This window comes from Ranitomeya imitator, chromosome 1 (genome assembly GCF_032444005.1).
Source record: "Ranitomeya imitator isolate aRanImi1 chromosome 1, aRanImi1.pri, whole genome shotgun sequence".
NCBI classification, from domain to species: Eukaryota; Metazoa; Chordata; class Amphibia; order Anura; family Dendrobatidae; genus Ranitomeya; species Ranitomeya imitator.
Genome location: NC_091282.1, coordinates 107,714,813 through 107,729,339, shown reverse-complemented (window position 1 = coordinate 107,729,339; position 14,527 = coordinate 107,714,813). Strand labels below are relative to the sequence as shown.

Here is a 14,527-nt window from a genome sequence, read left to right as displayed (position 1 = left end):
GAACAGAAGCATCTCTACTGGTCACAGAAGGTGCAAAAAGTGTCAGAGAACCTCCAAAAGCAGATGAGTGGAAGCATGTGACCAAAAGAAGCAAGAAGACCATGGAGAAATCACCAACCACACAACTGAAGAACCGATATCAAATCTTTGTAGAGGATGAAGATGGCACACCTAAGAATGAAGCAATACCAGCAAGCAAAAAAGAAAAGGGCACACAGCAACAAGTGACAGCAAAAAGTACAGCCAAGAAGCAACGAAGAGTGGTGGTGGTGGGAGACTCACTACTGAGAGGCACAGAAGCAGTCATCTGCAGACCGGACATAACTGCAAGAGAAGTATGCTGCCTTCCAGGTGCGATGATCAAGGATGTGACCGATAGGATACCAAAGCTCTTCAGCTCCAAGGACGTCCACCCATTTCTTCTGATACATGTTGGCACCAATGACACGGCAAGGAAGGACCTACCGACAATCTGCAAGGACTTTGAAGAGTTGGGGAAGAAAGTAAAGGAACTGGATGCACAGGTAGTTTTTTCTTCTATCCTTCCAGTAGACGGGCATGGCACCAGGAGATGGAACAGGATCCTTGATGCAAACAACTGGCTAAGACGATGGTGCAGACAACAAGGATTTGGATTCCTGGACCACGGTGTGAATTACTGGTATGATGGACTCCTCGCCAGAGACGGACTACACCTCAACAAACCTGGGAAACACACATTCGCCAGAAGACTCGCTACACTCATCAGGAGGGCGTTAAACTAGAAGAAGAGGGGACGGGAAGAAAAACATTAGACTCGAACAAAGACGACCCAGGAAAACATACTCAGAAGGGAGGTAAGAACATTTCTAAAACAATCCACAGTGAGGAGATTGGAACAAAACAAAATCCTCTGAACTGCATGCTCGCAAACGCCAGAAGCCTGACAAACAAGATGGAAGAACTAGAAGCAGAAATATCTACAGGTAACTTTGACATAGTGGGAATAACCGAGACATGGTTAGATGAAAGCTATGACTGGGCAGTTAACTTACAGGGTTACAGTCTGTTTAGAAAGGATCGTAAAAATCGGAGAGGAGGAGGGGTTTGTCTCTATGTAAAGTCTTGTCTAAAGTCCACTTTAAGGGAGGATATTAGCGAAGGGAATGAGGATGTCGAGTCCATATGGGTTGAAATTCATGGAGGGAAAAATGGTAACAAAATTCTCATTGGGGTCTGTTACAAACCCCCAAATATAACAGAAAGCATGGAAAGTCTACTTCTAAAGCAGATAGATGAAGCTGCAACCCATAATGAGGTCCTGGTTATGGGGGACTTTAACTACCCGGATATTAACTGGGAAACAGAAACCTGTGAAACCCATAAAGGCAACAGGTTTCTGCTAATAACCAAGAAAAATTATCTTTCACAATTGGTGCAGAATCCAACCAGAGGAGCAGCACTTTTAGACCTAATACTATCTAATAGACCTGACAGAATAACAAATCTGCAGGTGGTTGGGCATTTAGGAAATAGCGACCACAATATTGTGCAGTTTCACCTGTCTTTCACTAGGGGGACTTGTCAGGGAGTCACAAAAACATTGAACTTTAGGAAGGCAAAGTTTGAACAGCTTAGAGATGCCCTTAATCTGGTAGACTGGGACAATATCCTCAGAAATGAGAATACAGATAATAAATGGGAAATGTTTAAGAACATCCTAAATAGGCAGTGTAAGCGGTTTATACCTTGTGGGAATAAAAGGACTAGAAATAGGAAAAACCCAATGTGGCTAAACAAAGAAGTAAGACAGGCAATTAACAGTAAAAAGAAAGCATTTGCACTACTAAAGCAGGATGGCACCATTGAAGCTCTAAAAAACTATAGGGAGAAAAATACTTTATCTAAAAAACTAATTAAAGCTGCCAAAAAGGAAACAGAGCAGCACATTGCTAAGGAGAGTAAAACTAATCCCAAACTGTTCTTCAACTATATCAATAGTAAAAGAATAAAAACTGAAAATGTAGGCCCCTTAAAAAATAGTGAGGAAAGAATGGTTGTAGATGACGAGGAAAAAGCTAACATATTAAACACCTTCTTCTCCACGGTATTCACGGTGGAAAATGAAATGCTAGGTGAAATCCCAAGAAACAATGAAAACCCTATATTAAGGGTCACCAATCTAACCCAAGAAGAGGTGCGAAACCGGCTAAATAAGATTAAAATAGATAAATCTCCGGGTCCGGATGGCATACACCCACGAGTACTAAGAGAACTAAGTAATGTAATAGATAAACCATTATTTCTTATTTTTAGTGACTCTATAGCGACAGGGTCTGTTCCGCAGGACTGGCGCATAGCAAATGTGGTGCCAATATTCAAAAAGGGCTCTAAAAGTGAACCTGGAAATTTTAGGCCAGTAAGTCTAACCTCTATTGTTGGTAAAATATTTGAAGGGTTTCTGAGGGATGTTATTCTGGATTATCTCAATGAGAATAACTGTTTAACTCCATATCAGCATGGGTTTATGAGAAATCGCTCCTGTCAAACCAATCTAATCAGTTTTTATGAAGAGGTAAGCTATAGGCTGGACCACGGTGAGTCATTGGACGTGGTATATCTCGATTTTTCCAAAGCGTTTGATACCGTGCCGCACAAGAGGTTGGTACACAAAATGAGAATGCTTGGTCTGGGGGAAAATGTGTGTAAATGGGTTAGTAACTGGCTTAGTGATAGAAAGCAGAGGGTGGTTATAAATGGTATAGTCTCTAACTGGGTCGCTGTGACCAGTGGGGTACCGCAGGGGTCAGTATTGGGACCTGTTCTCTTCAACATATTCATTAATGATCTGGTAGAAGGTTTACACAGTAAAATATCGATATTTGCAGATGATACAAAACTATGTAAAGCAGTTAATACAAGAGAAGATAGTATTCTGCTACAGATGGATCTGGATAAGTTGGAAACTTGGGCTGAAAGGTGGCAGATGAGGTTTAACAATGATAAATGTAAGGTTATACACATGGGAAGAGGGAATCAATATCACCATTACACACTGAACGGGAAACCACTGGGTAAATCTGACAGGGAGAAGGACTTGGGGATCCTAGTTAATGATAAACTTACCTGGAGCAGCCAGTGCCAGGCAGCAGCTGCCAAGGCAAACAGGATCATGGGGTGCATTAAAAGAGGTCTGGATACACATGATGAGAGCATTATACTGCCTCTGTACAAATCCCTAGTTAGACCGCACATGGAGTACTGTGTCCAGTTTTGGGCACCGGTGCTCAGGAAGGATATAATGGAACTAGAGAGAGTACAAAGGAGGGCAACAAAATTAATAAAGGGGATGGGAGAACTACAATACCCAGATAGATTAGCGAAATTAGGATTATTTAGTCTAGAAAAAAGACGACTGAGGGGCGATCTAATAACCATGTATAAGTATATAAGGGGACAATACAAATATCTCGCTGAGGATCTGTTTATACCAAGGAAGGTGACGGGCACAAAAGGGCATTCTTTGCGTCTGGAGGAGAGAAGGTTTTTCCACCAACATAGAAGAGGATTCTTTACTGTTAGGGCAGTGAGAATCTGGAATTGCTTGCCTGAGGAGGTGGTGATGGCGAACTCAGTCGAGGGGTTCAAGAGAGGCCTGGATGTCTTCCTGGAGCAGAACAATATTGTATCATACAATTATTAGGTTCTGTAGAAGGACGTAGATCTGGGTATTTATTATAATGGAATATAGGCTGAACTGGATGGACAAATGTCTTTTTTCGGCCTTACTAACTATGTTACTATGTTACTATGTTACTATGTTATACTGAGAATGCCCTTTGTTGCCTATATTAACCAATCAGAGCTCAGATTAATTAACTGTAGCAAAATAGAAGCTGAGCTGTGATTGGTTGCTATTGGCAGCCTGATAAATCCCCAGCCAACAGGAATCCCTCCCCCCTGACAGTATATATTAGCTGACACATACACATAATAGACAGGTCATGTGACTGACAGCTGCCGTATTTCCTATATGGTACTTTTGTTGCTCTCTTATTTTGTCTGCTTATTAATCAGATTTTTATATTTGAAGGATAATACCAGACTTGTGTTTGCTATAGGGCAAGTTTCATGTGTCAAGTTGTGTGTGTTGAGTTACATGTGGCGACATGCATGTAGCGACTTTTGTGAGATGAGTTTTGTATGGCGACATGCGTGTAGCAACTTTTTGTGTCGAGTTGCATGTGACAGGTTAGTGTAGCAAGTTGTATGCAGCAAATTTTTCGCATGGCAAGTTTTGCGCGTGGCGAGTTTTATGTGTGGTGCGTTTTGAGTATGTTCAAGTTTTGTGTGAGGCAACTTTTGTGCATGTGGCGAGTTTTCCGCGTGTGCAAGATTTGTGTGTGGCGAGTTTTTCATGAGGTGAATTTTGCACGTGTGGCGAGTTTTGCGTGAGCCTAGTTTTGCATGTGGCGAGTTTTGCACGTGGCGAGTTTTGAGCGCCGACATTTGTTTAGACTTTTATGTGGCGAGGTTGGTGTATGTGTGGTGAAATGTGTGCTGAGGGGGGTATATGTGTTCAAGCACGTGGTAGTGTGTGGCGCATTTTGTGTGTGTGTTCATATCCCCGTGTGTGGTGAGTATCCCATGTCGGGGCCCCACCTTAGCAACTGTACGATATATACTCTTTGGCGCTATCGCTCTCCCTCTTTAAGTCCCCGTTGTTCACATCTGGCAGCTGTCAATTTGCCTCCAACACTTTTCCTTTCACTTTTTCCCTATTATGTACATAAGGACTTATAAAGTATCGTTTATAAGTTACCGTACTTTTTCTCAGTGCGATCCGTGGTTTTCACAGATGACACTTACCTACGATATTCTATGGGGCTGTGCATGTGTTCAATTTTTTTCTCTGACCAATTGCTCTTTGAAGAAATGTGATTTTTTTCTCCATGTACAAAAAAAACTGATGACACTCGGACCACACTCTGATCAAAGTATTATCAAAGTCTAATTAGAATAATTGCTACATTTTTCTCGTATGTGAAAAAAATACTTAAGTTTGAATGAGCCCTTACTTGTAACACAACTAATTTCACTCCTGCAATGGGGTTGGCTAAGGCAGAAATCTCCATCAGATTCCTAGTAATTTGTCCTTACAATAACGATTATGGTGCTCATGGTCAGGTAGGATCATTTGGACTTTGTTTTTGTCAGATGTATACATTGTTATTATGAGGAGTACTTCACCTATCTATCTCACAGACCTGGGTAAGCTTGTCCCCTTGCACTTTTTAGCTATTATCCTGTGTGATGTGTGTTTATTTAATTAATATGGGGGCCTCCTTTTTCCGTTGTCTTGTTTTTGCATCATGACTATAATATAATGCCCGATACCTTGCACTGCTGAGGTGGTTACCTCTCTTCTTGTCTGTACCTCTGTGGAGTATGGGTTACTTTATTTAATGTGGTTTATTCTTTTTGATATTTAATAAAGATTTATACTGTTTTTTTAGTAAAATTATCGCCTGGTACTCCTTTTTCTCCTATTTGCCAAAATATGTCAAAATCGGAGATTGTCTATAGTCTCCTTGAAAAATCACTGCGTTTCTGGGTACCGGTATTTTAATTCTCTAGAAGACCTTGGTAACGCGTCTTTAATGGTTTGCAAATACAACATTGTAAGGTAAAACTTGCAAAAGGTCCTCCCACACACAATCAATTAATTATGCAATCAATGCCTCATCAGAAAGGATAAGAATACATTCCCAAGGGATTTTTCTACAACATTAGAAAAGTTGCAAACTTGTCACATATTAGCCTTTTGCATTGCAAAGTGTAAAATCCATTGTGTAAATTGACATGTAGCGCTTTCCAATAAATTAAATTAAGACACGCTGCAGAGAATCAGAAAATCGAATCCACTATGCTAGTACTGTAAAACGCAGAGGAAAATCATGTTGATATACCCAGTACCCTAAATGTACCTTAATATTACCCATACCGGACAGTTTAGCCAGTAGTTTCAGTCCATCTGTTTTCGACATGCCGTCTGACAGCGGCTTAGCTTATTCCCTTCTCAAAATTGTCCACCTGTTTGGCGGGGTCAGAAGTAAAACCCTAGAACTAAGGTGTGCAATCAGAATGGTTATTCCTAATGCCATGAACTGAAATAAGAGGACTTGAAGAAGCACCATCCACCTTATCAATCAGATATCCTAAAGAACTGCATGTGTCTGGCAGATCAGTCAGAGGTGCCCTACATACTATTGTGACGCCCAAGAGACCGGGGTACCCAGCACCGGACCAATGGGGTCTGTCTGTTGAGGGGGGTGTCACGGGTGGCTTGACCCGGTGCTGTGGCCTCAGGCAATGCACAGTGTAAAGGGTATCGTGAGGGAACAGGCACTTACTTGATCAGCAGCAGGTTCTCCCAGCGGTGATGATCCCAATCATGGATAGATGGCTATTGTCCAAATGAAAGACTGAGGCACTGAAACGTTTAACCAGTTTACTTTAACAAAAAAGGATTTACAACCAGTCCTGTCACCGGAGTCTGTATGGGAACTCTGAGTTACTTTGACCCTGCCGGGGTCTTCGCCTCTTATTGTACGCAATATCTGTGTGGCCCTGCTGCTGTATGTGAACTGGCTGCCGGCCCAATCTGTCCCCTCCGGGTCCTGGTTCGACGGGCAACCCGAGTCCTTTTATCGGCTTACCCCCTCCAGGAGTACCGCTGAACTCTGTGTCTGTTGCTGCGTCCGACCCTAGTGAAGCTGATATCACCTCACGTTTTTCCGGTTGCTGTATTATATGTAATGAATACAGCCACGGATCCGGTATCCGTCTTTGCGCCTGTTCTGGGTAGTGATTAATGCTACCCGGTTCTCACAATGTCCTTTTTCTCTATCCCTCTTCTCCTCAGGCCGGTGATTTAGGCCTGGTAACAGTCACAGGGCTGTTAGAGATTCAACTGTATGACCTCTCACTTTCAGCTCCTTAGCCCAACTGCCAGTTCTTCTCTCAGACCAGAATGGATCAAGGGGAGTCTCTGGAGCTCCCCCTTCTGGCCGGAGGTGGTAGTGCAGTCTTGCTATTTTAGTATTTGCATTTACTGTCAGTAACTATTTTTGTGGCAAATACCCCTAGGGGTGCCACATTCCCCCTTAGTTAAGAACAGTACTCCGGGACTGTGGGACAATAACATTTTGAAATAACAATTAATATGTACAGAGTCTTAAAAATGAAAAGTTACAAAAACCACTCGAGGAAACAAAAATATAGTTCTGTACAAAGTCACTTCAAATAGCGTCCATTAATACAGTTCTATCCTTGAAGGTACTAGGAAAGGCACTGCACTTTGTGTCCAGGAATTTAGTTCCATTTTTCCAACGGAGTTATCAATATAAAGTCTAAAGAAAGTTCAAAAAGAGCGAGGAGCAAAGTTCAAAAAGCAGTCTTTCCGGAGCTTTGATTTAGTGCCTCCGGGCTGATAAAAAGTTCAAGAATATGCAAGAAGTTCATACAGACAAGTCTCTGTAGGCACTGGGCTTAAACGTTGCAGACTGATAACAATGACTATACTACATTTTCTGTTTAACTATATATGGCATAACATATATACAATTCACATTATGAGCTTTATAGTTGGTAATCTGCATACCTGGCCGGTAATTGACCCTGGGTACTACGCTGTGATCTACGTAATAGCGGTGTCTCTTCATGTGGTGTACTACTGTCTACTGCGGATGTAGTATCTGCCCGCTCTGCTAAAGATAATTCCACGACTATGGAGTTGGCAAGTCCACCGTGAATGGGATTACTCTGACCAGGAATCTGTTCTTCCTGGCCTGGAACCTCCTGTAGTACGGGGTCAGCCTCTTCCTGTCTTGGGACTTCTGGTATTGGGTTTGGTGTTGGGTAAAAGGCCACCACGGGAACCACTACTGCACCATGGTATGTTAGTAGGGTTTTGGGAAAGTCTCCTATACAGGTGTGATACACTTCCTCTTCTTTTTCCTTTACTGGTTGAACCTGTATGGGTTGAATAACTTCTGGTTCTGGCTGGACAACGTCTGGCTCTTTCAATGCTTCCGGACATAATTTAAGATTGTCTCTTGACACTAGTACAGATGTTAAGCCTCCGTTTTTGCTAATGAGACACATTTTAGGATTATCCACTCTTGTTGGTAAAACTGTGTAGGGTACGGCTTCCCACTGATTGTCCAGTTTATTGGTTCGACGATTTCTCTTGAGCACTTGGTCACCTGGTCTTAATGGGGTCGCTAGAGCATTCTGGTTGAAAGTTCGCTCTTGTCTTTCTCTAGTTTGCTGAAGGCTTCTTTCCACACTCTCTTGCACTTGGCGATACTGCTTTTGCCGTATGATATCCCAATTGGAGTCTTGGACTTCTGCGTCTGGTTTCAGAATTCCCATTTCTAGATCGATTGGTAATTGGCCGGGTCTTGCACGCATAAGGTAAGCTGGGGTGCAATTGGTGGAACTCACCGGGACATGATTATACAGATCCACCAAGTCAGGCAATTTCTCTGGCCATTGATTCCTTTCTGCCTCAGGTAAAGTCTTTAGTAGTTCTATTACAATATGGTTCATCTTCTCGCATAAGCCGTTTGTTTGTGGATGATAGGCCGTCGTCCGGATCTTTTTGCAACCATACATATTACAGAATTCTCTGAAGATCTCTGATTCAAAGGCTGTACCTTGGTCGGTGAGAACCTGTTCCGGATATCCATGGGGTCTACAAAAGTACGTTTGGAACGCTTTGGCTGCTGTTTTTGCTGTCAGATCTTTTACGGGTACTACTACCAAGAAGCGTGAATAATGGTCCACGATGGTCAAGGCATAGACATAGCCAGACCGGCTTGGTGTCAACTTCACGTGGTCCATGGCTACAAGTTCAAGTGGTTGTTTGGTGATTATGGGCTGCAGTGGTGCTCTTTGGTTCTTTTGATCGTTTCTTCTGAGGTTGCACGGGCCACAATTTCTGCACCACTGTTCGATTGATTTTCTCATCCCGACCCAATAAAATCTTTCTCTTAGAAGTACTTCTAACTTTTTCCAACCGAAGTGACCAGCACCATTATGGTAAGCTTCGAGGACCATCTTGACATCTTGTTTAGGCACGATAATCTGCCAAACCAATTCATGTGTTTTCGGATTGGTGTACCTTCTACAGAGCTTCCCTTGATACAGGAACATTTTGCCTCTCTCTTTCCAGAGTTGATGCGTCTCTTCGGGGGCATCCTCATCGGGATATGCACTTTGCTCAGTTAACAGTTCCTTCACCAACTTCACAGCCGGATTGCTGTCTTGGGTGTCAGCCCATCTATGGTGTGCTAACGGATTTAAATTCACCTCTTGTTGTTTCTGATAGGTACTTGACTGATGATGTTTTGCCTTGGGATGATGGAAGGCTGGTAGTTCAATTTCTTCAAGCTCCCCCATTTCTTCTTCTACATCTCTTAAGTGTGGCATCCGGGATAGGGCATCGGCATTTCCATTCTTGCGACCTGCTCGATACTTGATCTTGAAGTTGTAATTAGATAACCGGGCTATCCATCGCTGTTCTAACGCACCTAATTTGGCTGTGTCCAGGTGGGTCAACGGATTGTTGTCAGTATAGACAATAAATTCTGCAGCGGCCAGATAGTGTTTGAAACGTTCAGTCACAGCCCAAACTACTGCCAGTAGTTTCAATTTGAAGGAGCTGTAATTTTCTGAATTTCTTTCAGTAGGCCGGAGCTTTCTACTTGCAAAGGCGATGACTTTCTCCCGACCTTCTTGCTTTTGTGACAGCACCGCTCCTAGTCCCACATTACTGGCATCGGTGTAGAGGATGAAAGGTTGATGGTAATCTGGGTATGCCAGAACCTCTTCTCCGGTTAGTGCCTTCTTTAGTTGCTCAAAGGAGTCTTCCCTTTCGTCGTTCCACTGAAAAGGAGGGTTTCGGTTTGAAGGTTTCTTCGTCTGCCCTACCAAGGTGTCTTGCAAGGGTGCTGCCAACTTGGTAAATCCTTTTATAAATCTGCGATAGTAACCCACCAATCCCAGGAATTGTCTCACTTCTTTTGCGCTGGTAGGTCTTGGCCAATCCCTTATGGCGCTTATTTTCTCGGGATCTGGTGCTACTCCCTCCGAACTCACGATGTGTCCCAGGTACTGTACCTTTGGCTTGAGAAGGTGACATTTGGATGGCTTGACTTTCATGCCATACCTGGATAAGGCTTCGAACACTTCTGCCAGGTCTATTAAGTGTTGTTCGTAAGTCTTTGAGTAGACGATCACATCATCTAGGTACAGGAGGACGGTCTCGAAGTTCTTGTGTCCGAGGCAGCATTCCATCAGCCGCTGGAAGGTACCGGATGCGTTGCAGAGTCCGAACGGCATGCGATTAAATTCACATAGACCCATTGGTGTGGTGAATGCCGTCTTTTCCTTATCTCGCTCAGCCACAGGGACTTGCCAATACCCGCTTGTTAAGTCTAAGGTGGAAAAATAATTAGCAGATTTCAAAGCAGTTAAGGACTCTTCTATCCTAGGCAAGGGGTAGGCGTCTTTATGGGTGATGTTATTAATCTTCCGGTAGTCTACGCACATTCTCATGGTTCCGTCCTTTTTTTTGACAATCACTAGAGGGGCCGCCCAGGGGCTACAGCTGTCTCTTATTACCCCGGCCTGTTTCATCTCCCTCAGCATATCTTTTGCACATTGATAGTGAGCGGGCGGTATGGGTCTATATCTTTCTTTTATTGGGGGATGGTCACTGGTGGGGATTGTGTGTTCTACCCCTTCTATCCGTCCGAAGTCCAATGGGTGTTTACTGAAGACTTGTTCATATTCCGTCACTAGCCTATACACCCCTTGTTTTTGATGGGTAGGTGTTGAATTTATGCCCACGTGTAGCTGTTGGCACCAATCCTCCATTTCTCCATCTGAGCCATTGCCTTCCACCTGACAGGTTGGTTCTAAGGGCTCAATGGTTGTGATGGCATTGTTGTCAACAGTATATAGCTTTGCCATTGTAGCATACCTTGGCAAAGTGACCTCTTCCTCTCCACAGTTCAAAAGTCGTACCGGCACTCGTCCCCGGTGTACCTCGACTATCCCTCGTGCTGTGAGTATAGTGGGCCTGCTGTCGGTGTACACTGGTTCTATTAAGGCTTGATAATCTCGTCCCTTAGTACCAATGGCTGCTCTACACCATACCAGCATTTCTGTTTTTGGTGGGATTACAATAGATGTTGGATCACTTACCCTCACACTGCCGATTTCTCCACCTGCAACTTCTACCTGTTGCCTTAACATCAATACTTTTATTTCCCTCCGGAGAACTCTCTGCTGGCAGGATTGGGCAGTTTCAGCAATTTGCTGTAAGACAGAAATGACTTCGGAAAAGCAGTTCTCTAACACATTCATTCCTATCAATACAGTTGGTTCACAGTTCCGAAAGGTCAACATCAACAACAATTATACCCTGTTTCTTCAATTCTACTTTACCAATCTTTATGGTCATCTCCCTGAATCCTAGTTTCGGTACCAACTTACTATTACTGGCCCATATATCTAGTTCAACATCAGAGGGCCCTTTATCAATATCTGCATCAGCCCAGTACCTCTTATAAAGGATATACGGTATAGATGAAATCTGGGAACCTGTGTCCAGCAAAGCGTTGAGGGGCATTCCGTCCAGCACGATAGGGATAATGGGTCGTCCTCCGATGTACCTGTCGTGCCAGGGTGTTGGGCCTTGAAAGTTCATTCCTGCGAAGCGGCCCGCATTCCCAGGGGATTCCCGTTTAAATCACAATCTCGTGCAAAGTGGCCTGGCTGCTGGCAACGGCGGCAAATGGGCTGTCCATCCGGTTGGTAGTGGTCGCGGGGTCGTCCTCTCCATGTCGGGTATCTCCGGGGTCTCATCCATGGAACACCTTCTCTACGGTTTGACAACTCCATCTTGGGTCCTCTCATCTCCTGCATGGTTTTAGCCATTGAAGCAACAACATCAGTTAAAGAGTCAAGCTTTTGTTGAAGAGCCTCATTAGTACTGGGCCCCAGGGGCTTAGCAATGGCCCCGGACATAGCTGATGTCACTGGTACTCCATGTTGTTGAGGAGCCTCTGCCATGAGTTGCGCAGGATCCTGATCCCGAGGTGCCTCTGCCAGCTGGAGACGTATAACGCTCTCCTTTAATTGGGCAAATGTCAATTCAGGGTTCTTAAAAACAAGCATGCTCACATGCCCCCGGTGAGAAGGGGTGTAGAGTCCCTCAATAAATTGATCTCTTAGCAGTTTATCCGCTCCGGTGTTAAAAATGGGTTCAGCCAGTGTAAGTGATTTAAGGGCTTCCTGCAGGTTTAAGGCAAAGTCTCTCACGCCCTCATTAACTTTTTGTTTGCAATTAAAGAATCGTACTTTAGCTTTGCTGCTGGCAGTGGTTTCAAATATAGCTTTTAATCCAGCAAATATGCGTTCAACAGTGCCTTTTAGATCAGCTGCCCATGCTGTGACTTCTCGCTTAGCATGGCCACTTAACTGCATCATCAGGAGACTAACACGCTGAACTTCACCCACAGGGAACATGTCAAAATGGGCCAGCATCTTTTCTCTGAAATCGTCAAGGGTATTAGGCTCACCTTCATACATTGGAAGCCATGGGCCACCCGGGGTATATGGCATCAGCACCGGCATGATGGGCGCCACTCCTTGCACCGCTGCGCTACCGGACTCTCTATCGACACTCTGTCTTTCAGCTGCATTAGCGTCGCCGGGTGCTGCGGCGTCTTCGTGCTGCGACATACTGTGCCCCCTTAGTTAATCCGGACCCTTCCGGTCCTCCGCTTCCATCGGGATAGTGTAGATTCGTTCCGCTGTGCAGCAGGATCGATTTTCCCCTTGCTCTGATGTCAGAGCGCTCAGCTTGGTGCCGCCCACAATGACACGCCCCCTGCTGCTCCCACCCACCGCGCTCTGTAATGGCGGATTCTGAAGTTTTTCAGTTAGACTGGGGCTCAGGTGATGGCGTAGCTCAATTAACAGTCTCGTGCCTAACGGTTATGAAGTGATTACCTCAGGGGATGGCGGCCATCTTTACTCCATTATAACCAATGGGGAAAAGTCACTTTCAATAGTTTTCAATGGAGAATGGATTTTTCTTTAATAAAGTCAATTTTCAAGATTTTTCATCCAAGTTTTCACAGTTTTGGGCTCCAATCACGGCACACAATACCCGGTATACGGGCTGGCTAGATCCTGTTTGTGACGCCAATTGTGACGCCCAAGAGACCGGGGTACCCAGCACCGGACCAATGGGGTCTGTCTGTTGAGGGGGGTGTCACGGGTGGCTTGACCCGGTGCTGTGGCCTCAGGCAATGCACAGTGTAAAGGGTATCGTGAGGGAACAGGCACTTACTTGATCAGCAGCAGGTTCTCCCAGCGGTGATGATCCCAATCCTGGATAGATGGCTATTGTCCAAATGAAAGACTGAGGCACTGAAACGTTTAACCAGTTTACTTTAACAAAAAAGGATTTACAACCAGTCCTGTCACCGGAGTCTGTATGGGAACTCTGAGTTACTTTGACCCTGCCGGGGTCTTCGCCTCTTATTGTACGCAATATCTGTGTGGCCCTGCTGCTGTATGTGAACTGGCTGCCGGCCCAATCTGTTCCCTCCGGGTCCTGGTTCGACGGGCAACCCGAGTCCTTTTATCGGCTTACCCCCTCCAGGAGTACCGCTGAACTCTGTGTCTGTTGCTGCGTCCGACCCTAGTGAAGCTGATATCACCTCACGTTTTTCCGGTTGCTGTATTATATGTAATGAATACAGCCACGGATCCGGTATCCGTCTTTGCGCCTGTTCTGGGTAGTGATTAATGCTACCCGGTTCTCACAATGTCCTTTTTCTCTATCCCTCTTCTCCTCAGGCCGGTGATTTAGGCCTGGTAACAGTCACAGGGCTGTTAGAGATTCAACTGTATGACCTCTCACTTTCAGCTCCTTGGCCCAACTGCCATTTCTTCTCTCAGACCAGAATGGATCAAGGGGAGTCTCTGGAGCTCCCCCTTCTGGCCGGAGGTGGTAGTGCAGTCTTGCTATTTTAGTATTTGCATTTACTGTCAGTAACTATTTTTGTGGCAAATACCCCTAGGGGTGCCACATTATACCCCTAAAGTTTATTAAGTAATGAATAAATGGCATTTTTTAAGTCATAAAAATGCTTAAACACAAAAAAAAGACACAATGCCATCTTTTTTTAGCCCTCAAATTAACTTAAAAGTTTGGAGTAAATACACAGCAGAACGTGCCATAAGAATGACTGGCTTGCTGCTTTTAACCGCATGGCATTTTGAAAAGCTAAATCAGTTTAAAAAAAAGCTAAAAATCGAAAGGTATGAATAAAAGTTAGTTTTTAATAGAAATGAATAAAAAGAGTCATTCGAGCATTTCCTGTGCTCTTTTTCTGGCATTTGTCAAAAAAACTAAATTTGTGTCAATGTACCGTAAAGGGGTTCAACAGGCTTAATCTAAGTT

General features: G+C 44.3%; 1 protein-coding gene across 2 annotated transcripts in view; it reads right to left on the bottom strand.

Annotated features, from left to right (window-relative positions):
- The window catches only part of MAST4 (microtubule associated serine/threonine kinase family member 4), a 716,609-nt gene that overhangs the window by 509,359 nt on the left and 192,723 nt on the right, over positions 1 to 14,527 (bottom strand). The gene's annotated exons all lie outside the window — the stretch shown is intronic.